General features: G+C 30.2%; 1 pseudogene; it reads left to right on the top strand.

Annotated features, from left to right (window-relative positions):
• The first annotated feature begins 7,311 nt into the window (after nucleotides 1-7,311).
• On the top strand, nucleotides 7,312-9,321 carry LOC124922787 (annotated as a pseudogene).
• Nucleotides 9,322-20,662: the final 11,341 nt, after the last annotated feature.

Raw genomic sequence — 20,662 nt, 5'->3', positions numbered from 1 at the left:
TCTATTGCGGGGAAGAAAGAGGACGATCGGCGGAGTAAAGATGCAGTATATCTAGATCTGAGAAATTAAAGAACGGTAACTTCTGAGGAGTTAAGAAATGTAAAACCAGTTGGGTATATGATCTGCAATTACCTCTTCCTCAACTTCTTCAAATTTCAAACAAACCTGATCGCCACCTGCATTTCTTCTCCTCCGTTTACCTGACCTCACCTGACCTGACTTGACCTGACCTCCACCTGCATTTCTTCCCCTCTGTTTTACCCTACCTGCATTTCACTTCTTTTTCTTTTATACAGCTGTTGTGAGGTTGTGAGGGATAATAAAATATTAGCTGTACTTTCTTTTTTTTCCAAGTTAATTGTTGTTGAGAGATAAAAAGATAATAAAACATTAGGCTATAGGGTATAGTAGAGGTTGGTATGGATAAGTTTGGTAAGTAATTATTGTTGTGTAGGAATTAAATTTTAAGTCCTATTATAATTACATGGTAGGTTATTAATTTGTATAATAAATGATTGAGTTTAATTATTATGTATTTTATTATTTTGTATATGTCAAAATTATATATATAATCTATGTATTAATATATTTAAATTTATTTTAAAAAAAAATAAAATTAATCCGGTTTAACAAGTGGTTCAACCGGTTGAACCGGTCGGACCGAAGTTCGCCTAAAAATCCGGATTGACGACCAGAACGGTTTTCAGAACCATGATTATGGCACAACCCTACACGATGGTCAGGTCAGGGCCACTCGTGTATTGAATATGACTTTGTTTCTTTTTACGTGTCATTTGTCCTTTTAATGTATATATTTTAAAATTAATAATAATAATTAGTTTGTTTGAAAAAACAATAAATTTGTTAATTAATGATATTAATAATAAATTAATTTAATAAATTAAAAATTTTAATTATATTTAATTATATATTTTTGGTTTAATTAACTTTAAAAAATGTAAATTAAATCGCAATTTATATATGCGTCACAACTGCACACTCCCTGCTTACATCACTCCCTCACACCTCACACTAGGATATTACTAATACATGTAATGTATTAAATTATGGAGGTTAGTAGCGGGGAGAGAAGTGGGGAAGCATCCGGCGATGCTGTTAGAGTTGGGGCTCGCGGGGAAGCGTCTGGTGATGCTGCTGGAGTCGGGGCTCGCGGGAAGGGATGGGAAGCGCAATGATCGCCCGGAGGAGAAGAGAGAAAGAAGTGAAGAGAAAATGAGGGAGAAAAAAAACGGAAATAAAAAATATATATTAAAGGTAAAATGGTCAAATTTTTTGAAAAAAAAATTAGTTTTATCAATTGTTTTTGGGCTAAGTTATTTTTTAAATAAGACTCATTTTCATGGTCATTTTATCAAAATTTCCTATTTGAGAGGTTCTATCAAGTGATGAGTTGATAATTTCGGATTGACTTTCTAGTTTTGTTCAATATTAAGTTTATTTTTAAATAAAAAAAATTATTATTAATTTAAATTATTATTGTTTAATGTAAGAATTGAATTTAAATTTTATTATTAAGATAGAAATAAAAAGGTTAAACGCTAGTTCTTCTTTTAAGCCAGTGTAAACTTATTTGAGCTAACTTAGACTTGAAAATATATATTATTTTTTTATAATTTGTAAGGATCTTTAACCTTAAGTCGAAACACTTTTTTACAAATATATAAAATATTTTTAAGTACACTTTAGCAAACGTAATAAACATTATAAACAGGATGAAATCAAAATAAAAAATAATTAAAAGAAAACTATTGTCTTAAATATATATTAATAATCAAATCTTTTATATGACAAGATAACAAAGTAACTTAATAAGAACTATAGAATATCTAATTTTACAGATTAATTGCTGACCAATTGTTTTATCAAATAAATCTAATTTTTAATTTTTATGTTAAATTCTTATATATATTTTTAATATCAGTGTATTTGAATAATTGATTATAATGATGTAAATTCTATAAAAACAAATTAGTTATTATCTTATTAGTTTATAAAAAAATAAAAATATACTTTTACTTATATTTTTATCGAAAAATATGAATGTTAAAAATACTCTAAAACTTGTAATATGAGTATTGAATATAGTTAATAAGAAAAATATTTAATAAAATTCAAATTTAACAAAACTGAAATGTAGTTAGAATTGTGTATTATGGCACCACCCCGCACGATGATCAGGTGACTCGTGTATTGAATATGACTTTCTTTTTTATGTCATTTGTGCTTGTAATGTATATATTTTAAAATTAATAATAATAATTAGTTTGTTTGGAAAAATAATAAAATTTGTAATTAATGATATTAATAATAAATTAATTTAAAAAACTAATAAATTTAATTATATATTTTTGGGTTAATTAACTTTAAATAATGTAAATTAAATCGTAATTTATATATGCGTCACAACTGCACACTCCCCGCTTACATCACTCCCTCACACTAGGATATTACTAATACTTGCAATGTATTAAATTAATTTAAATCATAACTTAACTCTTATGGACATTTATTCAATCATCCTTAACTTATCCGACACACAATCATACCTTTTTAGCTATTATCAAAACCCAAAAGCTAAGAATTAGGGAAAGTATTGGGTTAAGAGACACAAATACATATGGATGAAAACTTAGTGCAAGAGTAGAAATATTTTAAAATTAAAATTTTGTTTAGTTTTACTATATGATAGTTTTCAAATATAAATTATAATGTATCCAATTAAAATATATGTTTAAACAAAGTTAAAAATAATACTAAACCAAAACATATTTAAATTAAATGCAAAAAGGGATTAAATAACCTTGTGCCCAAAGTGAATTATACACAATTTTTGGTGCATTCTTAGTTTCACCTATAAAAACAGTTTTCACCCTATTTCTAGATACTCTACTTATGCTATATATATGTCACATATTTTATATTATTTTAAGTGAAGTGGTCTATTCATTTGTTAAAACTTGTCAATGTTGTATATAAAAATATCGATGATTGTCATACTTATATTTCAGCAATGTTTAGAGAACATAAACATCTATATTTAGGTTTTTAATAATGTATATTAGAACTTAGAATATTCTTTCTGATATTTAGAAATTAGAATGCATTATACTTTCCCTTACTTGTGCTTCCCCCAATTATTTCTTGATACTCTAATTATGCTATATAACTATATTGTAAGTCTTTATTATATTGATAAATATGGTTTTGTAATATATTAAATATTATAATTCTAGAGAGTGTAAAAAAAAAATCATTTTAATGTTTTAGAAAATAATAAAATGGGAACCCCTTGTGATACATAACCCTTATTTTTTTTTCATTTAAAATTAATTTTTGAAAAAATAAACGGCCAGTTATGTGCCGTGCTTACACATATTTTTCAGAAAATAGACACGGATAGTTGAAGCATGTTTACTTAAGTTATTTAATAATTAAAATAATAATAATTAGATAATTGTCTTATACAAAAACAATAAATTAATAAAACAATAAATAAATAAATAAAAACAATGTTTTCACTAAAAAATGGACTTAAACTATTAAAAAATTGACTGAAATACAACACAAACTAATGTTAGTTAAAGTTTTTTATTTGCTGCAATTAAACTTTAGTTTAACACAAACTAATGTTAGTTAAGTTTTTTCATTTGTTTCGATTCAAATTGGTTAGTTTATTTATAAAAATATATTGTTAATTAATTGACTATCTATAACAAAATTAATATACAATGGAATTAATTCAATTTAAGTTCATTAAGTAGGTTGAAAAAGTAATTAAAGAAGAAAGACAAATCATTTTTATAATTAAGTTAAGATTGAACTGAAATAAAATTTATAATAATAAGACATTTTTGAAATATAACATCACAATAATCATAAATCATGCAAACCCATTAAATAATTTTTGATTAATTACTCAAAAGAATTATTAATTAAAATTATTATTATAAACTATAAAGTCGATCATTAACTAAAAAGACATCAACATATATCAAATTATCCAAAATTAAATACTAAATATCTAATATTGTCATTAGTCAATAAGAAATAGTAAGATTTACATTATTAAATATATATGGTGACATCACTTATAGATAAGACCTTATTTATAAGAAAGAGTGGTGATTAAAATTATTTCAATTCCCTCTATAAAATAGAGGATTGAACCTACATCATAAAAATGCATATAATAATTAAGTTTTGTTAAAGTGTTTCATAAATTTGTTTTCGAGTAATTATCTAAATTTTAAGGCTACATGTAATCAAATAAATTGTAAATAAACAAAATAATTAATGTTGGTTAGTTCTATAAAGTGAGATATAAAACTTTTTCCAAGCAAAAGAAAGAAGAAGAGACTTAAAATTTTCCATTCTTATGCAATATCTCAAAAAATATAAAAACTAATAATTAAAAATATTTTAATGGAAAAACAATATTTGACAAAACCTTAAGGAAAGATTTAATTATTTGAAACTCCTTTGCAAACATTAGAAAGATAATAGTAAACTTAGTTACATTTCAGCCATTTTCAAAATTTTACTGAAAGACTTTTTAAATATACTTTCTTGTTTTATTACTGGAAGCCTCAAAGATTACGTACATAGTAATTGGGTTGAGAGATGCATACACGACAGAATCAATAACAATCAAATTAAATAAGATTTAATTTGGAGAGAAATTCTAAAATTATATTTTTTTTTATTACATATATACTCATTTTTTAATTGGACTTGTCAAACAAAAATAACTTTGAAGTTGGGAAGCATACAAAATCTTAGAACCACTATTTCAAGAAGTTAGGAATATTGATATAACAAGATTAAAAAGTTTTCCTAGAGATAATGTCTAACCAACTCTCATTTTTTTTGTTTGTACGCGTAAAACCAAATAGCATAAGAGGGACAAAAGAACTACCAAAGAACTGCCAACATTTTATAAAAGTTTTTTCACTCATCCTTAATTTTCTATGTTCAATGTTTGTTTAACAAAAAAAATGAATTGTATTTATATGAAGGAAGAAAATATTGTCAATTTCTTCATAAATGCAATAAATGTACATAATTTCTTGGAAATTTTCATGATTCTAGAACAAACTCTCATAATTCAGTCAAGATGCAAACCATGCATTTTAAGAGAGTAAATAATTAAAATTATTTGAATTTGGAATTATTTAAATAGGTTTGTTTCACCGGTACTGTTTATATACAATTTCTGGTGTCACATTCTATCCTACCAAAGATGTGAGAGGAGAACCTATATACATATTTATCAGGTTATTTATATAATTTTGAGTACAATAATCTATTCATTTGTTAAGACTTCGTCTAGTAATGTTTTTTTGTCATAGTTATATTTCAGCAATGTTTATAAAAGATAAATATCTATATTTATGTTTTTAATAAAGTATATTAGAACTTAGAACAATGGAGATTTTTAAAAGAATCGTTTAAGTTTAAGGCTTAAAAAATATGTTCTGAAACGAGCACAGCACGGCTAAGATTTGAGTTAAGACACGAGCACACGATTATTTACTAATGCTATTTTTTTGTGTAACTAATTTAATGATTTTGAATTTAATACTTATATTAATTGTTTTATTTTTAATAATGATAAAACATTTTCATTATTTATATAACTATACTTTAATTCTTTATTGATGAATATGGTTTGTAATGTTTTAAATATTATAAAATTAATCTATAATCACTAAATACAAAATAAATACACTTATATCAAACCAAGTTCTTTATGAATTAGGTGGGGAGTGATTTTAGTCTAAAAGATATATAATTAATTGGTTGTAACATTATCTTAATATTGGTTGTAACATTATCTTAATAGTATAATCAATTTTTCAGTAATTTTGAATTCCTTTCAATATTTAAATTAAAAATATTGTTTATTAATATCATTTATAAATAACTAAGAAAAATTAAGAATCTCAAACTAAAAATCTTAGATGTAAAAATTTATATATCGTTTACAATAATTATTTCTTAGAAATAATTGTTTTTTTCTTAAAATTAATTAAACTCTTTGTTAACATTTGAGACACCTAAAATAAATATGACAAGATGTAGACTAATTAATTAATGACCCAATATTAAAAAATTGATCAAAATACATACAAGTTAGTTAAGTTCTACCATTACACTTTTCCATTTAGTTTGGGTAATTTTAATTATAAAAATTAATTGTTTAACCCACTAACAGTTTATTAAAAAATTAAGAAGATGTAAAATTAAGTCAACAAGAACGTGAAAAATTAAAGAAGAAAAAAAGTTAAGAGTGAACATAAATTAAATTTATAATAATAAATCAATATAACATCACAATAATCATAATTCATGCAATGCCATGAAATAATTTTTGATTGATTACTCAAAATAATTATTAATTAAAATGATTATTATAAACTATAAAGTCATTAACCAAAAAGACATTAATGAATATTAAATTATTCAAAATTAAGATGTTATTAAATATCTAATATTGTCATTAGTCAATAAGTAAGATTTATATTGTTAATATATATGATGACATCACTTAAAAAAGACCCCTTATCTATAAGAAATAGTGATGATTAAAATCATTTCATTCTCTCTATAAAATAAAAGATTGAACTTACATAAAAAAAAAAATACATTTAATAATTAAGTTTTGTTTAGAGGTGTTTCCAAGTAATGATCTAAATTTTAAGACTACATGTAATCAAATAAATTTTAAATAAACAAAAAATACTTGTTAGTTCAAATAAGTGAGATATGAAACTTTTTTTAAACAAAAAAATATAGAAATTCCAAATTTGCCTTATTTACTACAATATCTCACAAATATGAAAAACTAAGAATGAAAAATATTTTAATAATAAAATAACACTTAAAAAAACATTGAGAAAAGTGTTAATTATTCTAAACTCTCCCAGAAAAAATGATAATGATAAACTTAGTTACACTCCAATTATCGGCGGAATTATTAAATATATTATAAATATGACGATATCCTAATGTTTTATTTATTTAATTCATTATTTGCATTTTTGATAGGATCGGTGACACCAATAGAGATCAAGACACATCTCCAAACTTAGTTATGATGATGAGGAATGAAGAATGAAGAATCTTTGTGGAGTAAGCCAGATCTGGAATATTCGGATTGTGAATGTGTTCCACAAAAAGAATGCTTTTAGACTGATAGATTCTCTTTTGAGAGAATAAAGATAGTTCTTCATTTCAGAAAAAAAAAACTTAATTATAAAATACAGTCCTTTATCTACTAGAAATACAACAAGTAAATTCTAATTTATGTAGATAAATATTGGAGCTACTTCTACAATGGTACTATGTTGCTTTTGCAGTTCATCATCTGATACCTATACTCACGCAGCTTCAAACTTGGTTGCTTCTAGTAATCTTGAGCAGATCATTCAACAAATAATTGATATGGGGGTGGCAACTGGGATAAGGAAACTGTCATTCGAGCTCTTCGAGCTGCTTACAACAATCCTGAGCGAGCTGTAGATTACTTATATTCAATATGCCCTTGAACTTGTTAATTTTAGTTTCTTTTGGCATGTGAGATATTGATATATGTATTAACATTGTAGGGAATTCCAGAAACAACAGAAGTTGCAGTCCCTGTGCCTCACTTTCCTACAAGTCAGGTTGCCTTGGAAGGGACTGGAATGGGCACAGTTTCTAATGCTTCTTCTATCGGAGCACCTGATTCATCTCCACTGAACTTGTTTCCGCAGGTAGCATTCTCAGTTTCTTCCTTTGTCCTCTATATATTTTTTCTGTTTATTTCATGGTTAAGATGTAACAGGAAGCAGTTTCTGGTGGTGACAACGATGGACTTGGTTCTCTTGTTTTTCTCAGAAGCAACCAACAGGTTTTGATTACTCTTCATTCATCCTATTTGAAAACTTATATTTGTCACTATTACATTAGAAAATCGACAAAGTTAAAACTGAAAGTTATTTTTTTCGTTTGGTATAAGATTTGTTCTACATCATGATTATTTTGGATCAGCCAAATTATAGTGGGATTTTTATTGCTTCTTTTGGTATATAAATCATTTTCTAGATCATGATCCAAATAATAGTGATTTGTTTGCCTCATTTGATATAGAGATTTTTTTTCTTGCTCATGATAAGATCATGATCAAATTATATTTTAGATCATTTTAATTTTTAGATGCATAACCAATCACAATCAACATGATTTTTTTGTATACCAAAATAGCCCATTGGTAATTGGTAGCCTAGGTCAAAGCTTGGAGTACCTAGATTGACAACTCTCAGTCATCTAATGAGACTTTAAAAACTTCCAAGAATGAAAATCATTTAAGCAGGGTCCCTGCTGTGATGCTGGCACAATTTATTTTTAATGGGTTCTTTGTGAATTTGGCTTTCAGTTCTAAGCATTACGCACTATTGTTCAATCAAATCCACAAATTTTACAGGTGTGTTTTTGATAATTTGTTTTGCAAAAATGCTTATTTGGATGGGTTTTTGGGTTGGTAGATCATATCTTCAACTGTTAAGACTTATACAAGAGCATCACACAGAGTTTCTTCAACTGCTTAATGAGCCTAGCGACGTTTCTGAAGGGTCAGTATATTATGACTAACGCTACAATTGAATTTGATATGTGCATTCCTTTTTGTAGCTTACTGCAAATGATCAATAGGGGGAAGATCTCATAATTTTTTATGTATCCAAAGATCAGTGAACTCAAAAACTTTATGTGTCTGGATTTTGATCTAAATCCGGATCCAGATGAGAAATATCCAATAATTTTTTAACTAAGATCTATTTTCAAACATGGTCTCAACTGAATCCTCTGACAGAAAAAAAAAGTGTTCCAACTTGGAAAGATGATGACACCTTTTGGAGAATCCTATTTGGAATATTTTATGGTTATCTATGTTTTTATTGCTAATGGTTTATTAGTAAACTAAATTCTCAGCGATATGCTCGACCATGCCTCATTCTATCAGTGTCACACCAGCAGAGCAGGAAGCAATTGCACGTGTATGGATAATTTATTTTCTCTTTAATCTCTTGATTCATTTTTTCACAAATTTTTCGTGTTGTACTATTGAGGTGGTCTCCGTTTGCAGCTTGAGGCAATGGGATTTGACAGAGCCGTTGTAATTGAGGCATTCCTTGCCTGTGATCGTAATGAGGAATTGGCTGTTAACTATTTGTTAGAGCAAACGGAAGACTACGAGGATTGAATGGTAAATCATTTTCCTGAATTCTTTAGTCTCACATGTTTGCTCACCAATTTTTAAATAAACTAATTAAGGTATATGCTAAAGGCAAAAATGGGCTCATTTTTTTTTGACCTTATGACTGCTTGAAGTCTTGAACAACTGCTTTGTAAATATGTTGCCATATTCGAAGTAAATTGCTGCACCTATTTGTTCTATGATGGGTACAGACAAGATATAATTTCATTGTATGACAAATCTTGAGATATTCTATATCTTAATAACTGTTTTTACAACTTTAACTATGACAAATCTTGAGATATTCTATATTTTAATAACTGTTTTTACAACTTTAACAATAAATAGATCAGGATTATTTGAGATATTTGAATGTTTTAAAGTGATTTGCATCTAAGCATTCAAATTGTCTCACTTCTACACTTACATATCTAAACATTCAAGTTTTAGGTTTAAATTTGTTAAACTTGCATGCCATTTATTTGAAATCTAAGCTTTCAAATTATCTCAAAGTTAATAGTTTCACTTTCAGTAAATGTACAAACTAATCTTGAAAATGTTTCATGATTCTGGAACTGACCTTCATAATTCAGTCAGCTAAAACATGAATGCATCATGCATACACAACATATATTTTAAAAGAATCAGATTATAATTATTTGAATTTGGTGTTATATTTGAATTATAAATTTAAATCTTGTTTGATTAAAAAATTGATTATTTAAAATGAATGATTAAATATTTATTTAGTATTTGATAAAATAAATAAAATACAATAGATTTATAGAAAATCTTTACTAGGACTATTTAAAAAGAAATAGATAGATAATATGATAAAAAATTAAATTTAAATCATCCCGACATTTATTATACGGTAAAATTTGGAATGAAAACTTTATCAATAATAACCAAAACAGCTGGTTAATTTTAATTTTGTAAGCCATTTTTTGAAATTATCCACACTGAAGTGGACAAACATCTTTTCTTGTAACTTGTGTTATTTGTAAGTTGAACACATTTTGAGCATTACTTTTGTTAATATTTTGAATTAAAAAGTTTGATTTAAATAAACTTTTAAATTATTTAAATTTTTATATTTATAAAGAAAAAATTTACAAATTTATAAATAATTATTATAAGATTTGGAAAATAAAGTGAATTTACATTTATAAATTTTAAAAAATATATTATAATTATTTATTTGAATAAATGAATTAGGTTATTATTTTGTAAATATGATTAGTTTATTTATTATTATTTTAATTAATTTATACTTAATTATATATATATATAAATAATAATAATAATAATATATAACTAATATTTATTAATTATTTCATTCTTTCTTTAAACTATACACTGTTTCATGTTCACAAATAATTATTGAAGTGATAACTGAAAAATAAAATACAAAAATTATTAATATAAGTAAATCATACAGGCATACAAAAATTATTAATATAAATAAATCATAATTGCATAAAGGTAAGTATATGAATATTTGAGGGATCCTAAATGGAGGGTCATCTAAAAAATAACTCACCTAACTTAGATTTTACAAAAATAATTTTTTTTAAATAATTTTGACAATTTTACTTTTACTTTTTTTTCTCTTTTCTGCCTCATTTTCTCATTTCTTCTTTCTCTCTTCGCCTCCGGCCGACCATTGCTCTCCCTTCCCTGCTTCCCTCCCCTCCCCTCCCCGAATTTCCTACTCCTCACGATCGCCAAGCAACGCCGAAGGATGCTTCCCCGCGAGCCCCGACTCCAGCAGCTCGCTGGACCACGAGACCATGCATGCAACTGTAGCAGCTCGCCGGACCACGAGACCACGCATGCAACTGTAGTAAGGCGACTGTAGCCGCTGATACAAAAGATGAGTTACACAAGTCGAGTGGAGGACCATGGTGTCGAACAGGTCGCTTCACTAGAAGGCAATGCAGCAGTCGAGATAAAAGTTAGTTTGCGTCCGGCGCAAGATGAAGGTAAAATATAATTTGCGTCGACATAATTTAAAACAAAGTAGTTATAGTACTTATTCATGTATGTCATATAAGTGACCTCGATTCCAAGCAACTGTTTTATTTTTTTACATTATGTCGTAATGTAAAACAAAACAATTGAACCCTAGTATTTTGTATGAAATGCGATAATAAGTATCACTATACTACAACTACTTTGTTATAAATTGCGTGGACACAAACTATACATTGCGTGGTCAATTTGTGTATGTGGTGAGGAAGAGAATCAAATTGAGCCCTGAAAATGCTATCTTTATTTTTTTCAAGAACATTCTATCAACCACGGGTCAGTTACGAACTTGCGATTGATAACTGCTATAATGAGTTATATTGAATCTCTAAATAGGTTATTGTTGAATTATTGTATTGTGTTGCAGCTGCTATGATGTCTGCGGTTTATAAGGAAAATAAGGACGAAGATGGCTTTCTTTACATGACTTATAGTGGCAAGAACACCTTTGGGTTGTTTTAGAACTAAAAAGAAGAAGAGATGAATTGTGAATATATCTTTACTCATTTGAAATGCTTTGTTTTCAGTCTATTTTAATTTTCTTTATGTGAAGATGGAATTTGTTGATATGATATAGAGGAGAGTATTTATGAAACTTCTTTAATCTTGTTTTCTTACCAGTTTGTGGTGCGATTAAAATTAATTTAGAAATGATATTCTTGATTAATGATTCTTTTAATTTTCCCCTTTCATATCAATTACAAATTAAGAGTTTGTTTGATGTTGGTTAACTAGATTAAATCTAAATAAAAAAATCTTCCAATAACTTGAATCTAATAGGAAAAAGGAATTTGAACATAAACTTTATTATTAATAAGGGAAACAATATGTTTTCTCCTACAATAAAAATGAACCAAAAATGGAAGAAGTTATAGATATAATAAATGAATAATTCTAAACAAATGGTTTATCTATGACTCTTCCATGTTCACTGAAAATTCTCGATAATATGTCGTTAGTCAAACAGATCTTTAAATCCACTACAAGTAAAAAAAAAAGGAATATATTATTTGGAATGAGACTAAAAATCATGAAAAGATTACAATAATCATATCACATATCTACATTCTAAAATTGTTTGGTTATCAATTTTGGAGTAGACATTATCAAAGAAAACGAATATATTATCAATGAATAAGACATCCAGAGGGGAACATCCAATATTGTTTGTGTGAGTTTAAGCATTGATTGTGAGAAAATATAAAGGTGTAGGCCTTTATTGATGTTAGTGTATATAATATAATAATATATTATATTGATATATTATTATATTATACAATATAATATATTATATTATTATATTGTCCTTTATACCATTAGGGTATATTTAATTATTAATGGGCTTGGGCCTATATGTATAAGTAATTTAGGGTTCTAGGCTAATTACTCCTATATAAGGATTGTTTGTAAAGGTTGAATATACAACACTCAAGATTTTCAAGACTTTTTCCTTTTTAGCAAATATCTATTTTCCAGAGTTTCATATCTTCATAGCTGTTCTTAGAAAGATCCAATAGTCAAAGCCAACATTTGGTATCAGAGCTAGATTGAAGAACATGTCGTCGACAAGATCAACCTGAGATGCGGCGGCAATGAAGATTGGAAGAGAAGGGAATGTGACGCTCTCCTATCCGTTACTTACGAAGAGTAACTACTCGGTTTGGGCATTGAAGATGCGGGTAAACTTACAAGCACAAGGAGTGTGGGAAGCCGTGATGCTCGAAGATGTCGACGAACGGATGGATAGAATGGCTCTCGCCGCCATCTATCAAGCACTCCCTGAGGACGTTCTTCTCATGGTGGCTGAGAAGGATTCCGCTAAGCTAGCGTGGGAGACGTTAAAGACAATGCATGTTGGAGTGGAGAGAGTCAAGGAGGCAAAAGTGCAAACTTTGAAGACACAATTTGAGGCGATTCGTATGAAGAATGGGGAATCGGTGGATGATTTCGCCATGAAATTGACATCCATTGTGACTGGTATCCGCTCGTTAGGAGAGAAGGTGGAGGAGATATCCGTCGTCAAGAAGTTCCTTAGAGCCTTACCACAAACATACATGCAGATCGTTACAACGATCGAGCAATTTGGTGACCTCAAGAATATGACCGTCGAAGAGATCGTCGGCCGTCTCAAAGTCCACGAGGAGAGACTTCGCGGATACGGAGACCAAGAGGAGGAGCATCTATTGCTCACGCATGATGAATGGATGTCACAAATAAAGAAAAACGGAGAAGCCGATTTTTCTTCTGGATCATCGAGTCGTAGCGGCAGTGGTGGAGATAACCGAGGTCGTGGCAAAGGGCAAGGTCAAGGTCAAGGACGAGGTTGTGCAGAAAGCTCACCTCGACAAGAAGGTACCAAGCCCCACAAAGACAAGAGCACAGTGAAGTGTTACGCTTGTCAAAAGTATGGGCACTACGCGTCTAAGTGCCCTAACAATAGGTCTGACGGTGAGGCAAACCTCACTAGCTTCTATGATGAGGAGCCAGCATTAATGTTTGCTGAGGTAGTGACAAAAGCTTTGCCCAAAGAAGATGATGCAAACCTCGCTAGCTTCTATGAAGAGGAGCCAATATTAATGTTTGCTGAGGGAGACGAGAAGACAAACCTTGAGGAGTTCATGCAAGAACCGTCCAAGGAGGAACCAGATGTGGTGTTGTTCAGTGAAGAGAAAGTCATGGAGAAACTCCTCGCAAGTGGCGATGAGTGTAATCACACTAATGTGTGGTACCTATACAATGGAGCAAACAACCATATGAAGGGCCATCGAGAGAAGCTCAATGAGCTAGACGAGAAAATTACTGGAAATGTGAAGTTCGAAGACGGAAGCGAGGCGCACAAGTTTCCTAATTCATCTTACAGGGAAATCTATGTGAGCAGAGACGCTATATTCGAGGAGGAGAAAAAGTGGGAGTGGTGCAACGACAACAACAAGCTCGTACAAAATTCAAAGGAGTTTGGAATCCTACGAGATGTCTACGCGGAGGCACCACTAGTAGAGATGGATCCTGATGAATTGTTGTTGCTCACCACCGATGAGCCAACAACATATCACGAGGCGTTAGTCAAAGAGTCGTGGAATGAAGCCATGAACAAAGAGCTCGAGTCTATCAGGAAGAATAATAAGACATGGGAGCTCACCGACTTACCGTCCAATCACAAGACCATCGAGTTAAAGTGGTATTTCAAGTTTAAAAGAGACAGCGAATGCAACATCCTCAAGCACCAAGAGAGATTGGTAGAAAAAGGCTATGTGCATAAGCAAGGTAATGATTTTGAGGAGAACTTTGCACCGGTGGCGAAACATTACACAGTCAGGTTAATTCTTGGTATCGAGGTGGACCAGAAGAAAGATAGCATTAAGGTAAAGCAGGAAGCTTATGCGAAGAAGATGTTGAAACAGTTTGTAATGGAGGATTATAACTCGAGCAAGTATCCTATGGAAGCAAAGTTGCAGCTCGGAAAGGATGTGGAAGGAAACTTAGTGGATCCGAAGGAGTATTGGCGTATCATCGGGTGTCTCAGGTACTTGACACACACTCGACCGGATATCTCTTATGTAGTTGACATAGCGAGTCGATACATGGAGAAGCCTGCCACTCTACACCAACAGGCAGTAAAAGACATTCTTCGTTACGTGAAGGGAATGATGAATTATGGGATTCAGTTAAGAAGAGGACGAGAAGTTGAAGAACTCGTTGGTTTTACTGACAGTGACCTAGCCGGTGACACAGATGACAGAAAAAGTACTAGAGGGATGGTATTTTATCTCAACGGGAATCTGATCACGTGGCAATATCAGAAACAACGAACTATTGTTTTATCTTCATGTGAGGCGGAGTTTATGGAAGCTACTGCAGCGTCGTGCCAAAGACTTTGGCTAAGAAACTTGTTGAGCGAGGTGCTCGGATGCGAGATGAGGCAGGTAACCCTCTATGTCGACAACAAGTCTGCAATAGAATTAATAAAGAACTCGGTGTTTCATGGACTCAGAAAACACATCGACATTCGGTTCCACTTCATCCGTGAATGCGTCAAGAATCAACAGATCGTTGTAGAGTTTGTAGGCACTAGAGAGCAGCGTGCAGACATTCTCACTAAGGCACTAGCAAGAGTCAAATTTGCAGAGATGCGAGAGATGCTCGGCGTGAAGTATCTTGAACCAAATCAAGCTTATGGGGGAGATTGTGAGTTTAAGAATTGATTGTGAGAAAATATAAAGGTGTAGGCCTTTATTGATGTTAGTGTATATAATATAATAATATATTATATTGATATATTATTATATTATACAATATAATATATTATATTATTATATTGCCCTTTATACCATTAGGGTATATTTAATTATTAATGGGCTTGGGCCTATATGTATAAGTAATTTAGGGTTCTAGGCTAATTACTCCTATATAAGGATTGTTTGTAAAGGTTGAATATACAACACTCAAGATTTTCAAGACTTTTTCCTTTTTAGCAAATATCTATTTTCCAGAGTTTCATATCTTCATAGTTGTTCTTAGAAAGATCCAATAGTCAAAGCCAACAGTTTGGCATTAGATTAAGAACCTTTTGTAACCATATTCACTTTATAATCCCACAACATAAGTGCCAAATGTTATTCTCCCATCCCAAACATTTGGTGAAGGGATTTCTTCCAGAAAAGAGAAAAAGAAATTGAATGGAGAATTAACACTTTGCGTCGGCTCAAACAACACTTACGCAAACTGTGCATTTTGCGTCGATGCAAAGTAAAGTTTGCGAATGTAACATACATATTCAGTCACATTCAGAATGGACACAATTAATTTACGTCCCACGAAGAATGCAATTTGCGTGGGGACGTAATATATAGAAAGATTCTCACACATTTAGTTAAAATAATAACCATTCATACTCATTCAAACCACATTCAAACTATTTAGAAAAATATTCACCTAAAACCCTAAAACTCTAAAACCCTAAAACTTATCATACTCAGAATGCAAGCGAAAAAAAAATAAAAACTTACCTAAATATGCAAGCGGTGAATGGTGAATGTTGATGTGGGGAAGCGTCTAGTGTTGCTTGGCCATCGTCGAGGAATGATGGAGGTTAGTAGCGGGGAAGTGTTCGACGATGCTGCTGGAGTCGGGGCTCGTAGGGAAGCGTTCGGCGATGCTGCTGGAGTTGGGGCTCGCGGGGAGGGATGGGAAGCGCAATGGTCGTCCAGAGGAGAAGAGAGAAAGAAGAGAAGAGAAAATGAGAGGGAAAGAAAAAGAAACGGAAATAAAAAATATATATTAAGGGTCAAATGGTCAAATTTTTTTAAAATAGGTTAGTTTTATCAATTGTTTTTGGGCTAAGTTATTTTTTAAATAAGACTCATTTTCAAGTTCATTTTATCAAATTTCCCTATTTGAGAGGTTCTATCCGGTGATGAGTGGATAATTTCGGATCGGCTTTCTAGTTTTTGTCCAATATTAAGTTTTTTTTTAAAAAAAATTATCATTAATTTAACTTTAAGTTTTCCTTTGTTTAATGTAAGAATTGAATTTAAATTTTATTATTAAAATAGAAATAAAAAGGTTAAACGCTAGTTTTTCTTTCAAGCCAGTGTGAACTTATTGAGCTAACTTAGACTTGGAAATATATATTATTTTTTTATAATTTGTGAGGATCTTTAACCTTAAGTCAAAACACTTTTTACAAATATATAAAATATTTTTAAACACACTTTAGCAAACATAACAAACATTATAAACATGATGAAATCAAAATAAAAAAATAATTAAAAGAAAATTATTGTCTTAAATATATATTAATAATCAAATCTTTTATATGACAAGTAACTTAATAAGAAATATAGAATATCTAATTTTACAGATTAATTGCTGACCAAAATTTTTTCAAATAAATCTAATTTTTAACTTTTATGTTAATTTTTTATATATATTTTTAATATCAATGTATTTGAATAATTGATTATAATGATGTAAATTCTATAAAAACTAATTAGTTATTATCTTATTATTTTATATATAAAAAATAGATTTTTACTTATATTTTTTATCGGAAAATATGAATGTTGAAAATACTCTAAAATTTGTAAAAATTTGTAATATGAGTATTGAATATAGTTAATAAGAAAAAAAGTTAATAAAATTCAAATTTAACAAAACTGAAATATAGTTAGAATTGTGTATTATGAGTAAGGTTTTAAAATACGCGGTTCGACCGATGGTTCGACCGATGATTCGACCGATGGTTCAACCGGTCCGACCGTGAAACGGATGAATGGGCGGTTCGGATTTTGACTTCAATACGCTTACCTTTCGAACCGGTTAAAATTCGGATCGACCGGAAAACCAAACTGGAAAGGTCTGATTCTCATCTTGTTTACTATTTCTCTTCTCTCCTAAAAAACTCTACTCAGTCTCTCAGATCTATTTTATCACCTCCAGATCTATTGCGGGGAAGAAAGAGGACGATTGGCGGAGTAAAGATGCAGTGTATCTAGATCTGAGAAGTTAGTTAAGGAACGGTAACTTCTGAGGAGTTCAGAAATGTAAAACCAGTTGGGTATATGATCTGCAATTGCTTCTTCCTCAACTTCTTCAAATTTCAAACAAACCTGATCGCCACCTGCATTTCTTCTCCTCCGTTTACCTGACCTGACCGCCACCTGCATTTCTTCCCCTCCGTTTTACCCTACATTTCACTTCTTTTTCTTTTATACAGCTGTTGTGAGGTTGTGAGGGATAATAAAATATTAGTTGTACTTTCTTTTTTTCCAAGTTAATTGCTGTTGAGAGATAAAAAGATAATAAAACATTAGGCTATAGGGGTATAGTAGAGGTTGGTATGGATAAGTTTGGTAAGTAATTATTGTTGTGTAGGAATTAAATTTTAAGTCTTATTATAATTACATGGTAGGTTATTAATTTGTATAATAAATGATTGAGTTTAATTATTATGTATTTTGTTATTTTGTATATGTCTAAATTATATATATAATTTATGTATTAATATATTTAAATTTATTTAAAAAAAAATAAAATTAATCCGGTTTAACAAGTGGTTCAACCGGTTGAATCGATCGGACCACGATGTTCGCCTAAAAATCCGGATTGACGACCAAAACGGTTTTCAGAACCATGATTATGGCACCACCCTACACGATGGTTAGGTCAGGGCCACTCGTGTATTGAATATGACTTTGTTTCTTTTTACGTGTTATTTGTCCTTTTAATGTATATATTTTAAAATTAATAATAATAATAAGTTTGTTAGGAAAAATAATAAATTTTGTAATTAATAATATATTAATTTAATAAATTAATAATTTTAATTATATTTAATTATATTTTTTGGTTTAATTAACTTTAAATAATGTAAATTAAATCGCAATTTATATATGCGTCACAACTGCACACTCCCCGCTTACATCACTCCCTCACACCTCACACTAGGATATTACTAATACTTGTAATGCATTAAATTAATTTAAATTATAACTTAACTATTCCAGTATTCCGGACATTTATTCAATCATACTTAACTTATCCGACACACAATCATACATTATTAGCTATTATCAAAACCCAAAAGCTTAGAATTAGGGAAAGGATTGGGCTAAGAGACACCAATACATATGATGAAAACTTAGTGCAAGAGTAAAAATATTTTAGAATTAAAATTTTGTTTAGTTTTACTATAAAATATTTTTCAAAAATAAATTATAATGTATCCCCTTCAAATATATGTTTAAACAAAGTTAAAAATAATACTAAACCAAAACAGATTTAAATTAAATGCAAAAAGGGATTAAATAAGCTTTGGGCAAAAGTGAATTATACACAACTTTTGGTGCATTCTTAGTTTCACCTATAAACAGTCTTCACCCTATTTCTGGATACTCTACTTATGCTATATATATGTCACATGTTTTATATTATTTTAAGTGAAGTGGTCTATTCATTTGTTAAAACTTGTCAATGTTGTATATAAAAATGTCAAAACATGTTAATGTTGTATATAAAAATGTCATGATTAATTGAGTTTGTAATATGTCTGATAGGATCGACTTTATCGTTAGAGACGGGGTCTGGCTAAAGATGAAAGCTTATGAAAAACGGTTTGAAAGAAATCATGTTAGGGATTTAATTCACTTTCTATTCTACGCAAACTTGTGTAAACACTTGAAACGGATTCAAGGCGGAATTGTTTACTTAGGTTTGAAGCACAAGTCGAAATATGAAAAGATGACAGAAAATGAAGAACACAACAGTTTGTTTATGGATGTTCGGAGAAACTCTCCTACGTCACCCCTTCTTCCAACTACCGGAAGGATTCACTATATGATGAGAATCAAATACAGTTTACACACACACTTAGCTCACTATTGAACATAACACTTTCTGTTCAATTACAAGAAGATGAAGAATATCACTCAGCTAATGGTGTTTTGATTCTAGCTCTCTCTCTCGATTCACACACAGTACAATCAGAAAAAAGCTTCAAGATGAGTTCAGTAAGCAAGATGATTGAGTAGACTCTCTCTCTGCAAAATCAGTATGCTTGTTCGCAAGGTTTCTTGTCAGGCAAGGTAAGAATCGGTACTTCATCCGTTGCTCTAAGGATTGGTTAAATACTAATCAGAAGCTAACGGTCGAATCTTCAAAATGATACGTGGAGCTCTTTCATTGGAAAGCCTCCATTGTACACAACAGGTTCTAAGCACAAGGATCGTGACCGTACCGAACTGGTAGTGCACCGAATATTCCATCAGGGATGTACCTGCAAAACGGGTAATGTGAGGAAAATTCTCTTACGTGTCATTCCTTGATTGGATGCATATAGCTGTTGTACTAATCTTCACAAGATAGTGGAGCAGGAATACGGTACAGCTATAGCACGTGGGTAGGAGAAATGCTAGATTCAAGCGTACTGCTTGAATTAGAGCATTAGACGTATTTCAGTTAGACGGATCAGTCTAATGAAATAAGTCAACTCCTTCTGATGAAAAACGTCTATTAGACCGCCTTGTCTAATGTACTTAGACTTGCGTCTAATATCAATAACCATTAGACGGGTACGTCTAACTCCACTGAGTTAGACTACCACGTCTAATTCCGGTTCTACCTCAGACTTATCTGAAGGAGTTAGACTCACGTCTAACTTTCACTAATTAGACAATCCGTCTAATTATAATAACCATTAGATGGGTACGTCTAACTCCACTAAGTTAGACTACCACATCTATTTCCGGTTCTACCTCAGACTTATCTGAAGGAGTTACACTCATATCTAACTTTCACTAATTAGACAATCCGTCTAATTATAATAACCATTAGACGGGTACGTCTAACTCCACTGAGTTAGACTACCACGTCTAATTC

This window comes from Impatiens glandulifera, chromosome 1, assembly GCF_907164915.1.
Source record: "Impatiens glandulifera chromosome 1, dImpGla2.1, whole genome shotgun sequence".
Taxonomy (NCBI): domain Eukaryota; kingdom Viridiplantae; phylum Streptophyta; class Magnoliopsida; order Ericales; family Balsaminaceae; genus Impatiens; species Impatiens glandulifera.
This window is presented reverse-complemented; position numbering and strand designations above follow the sequence as displayed.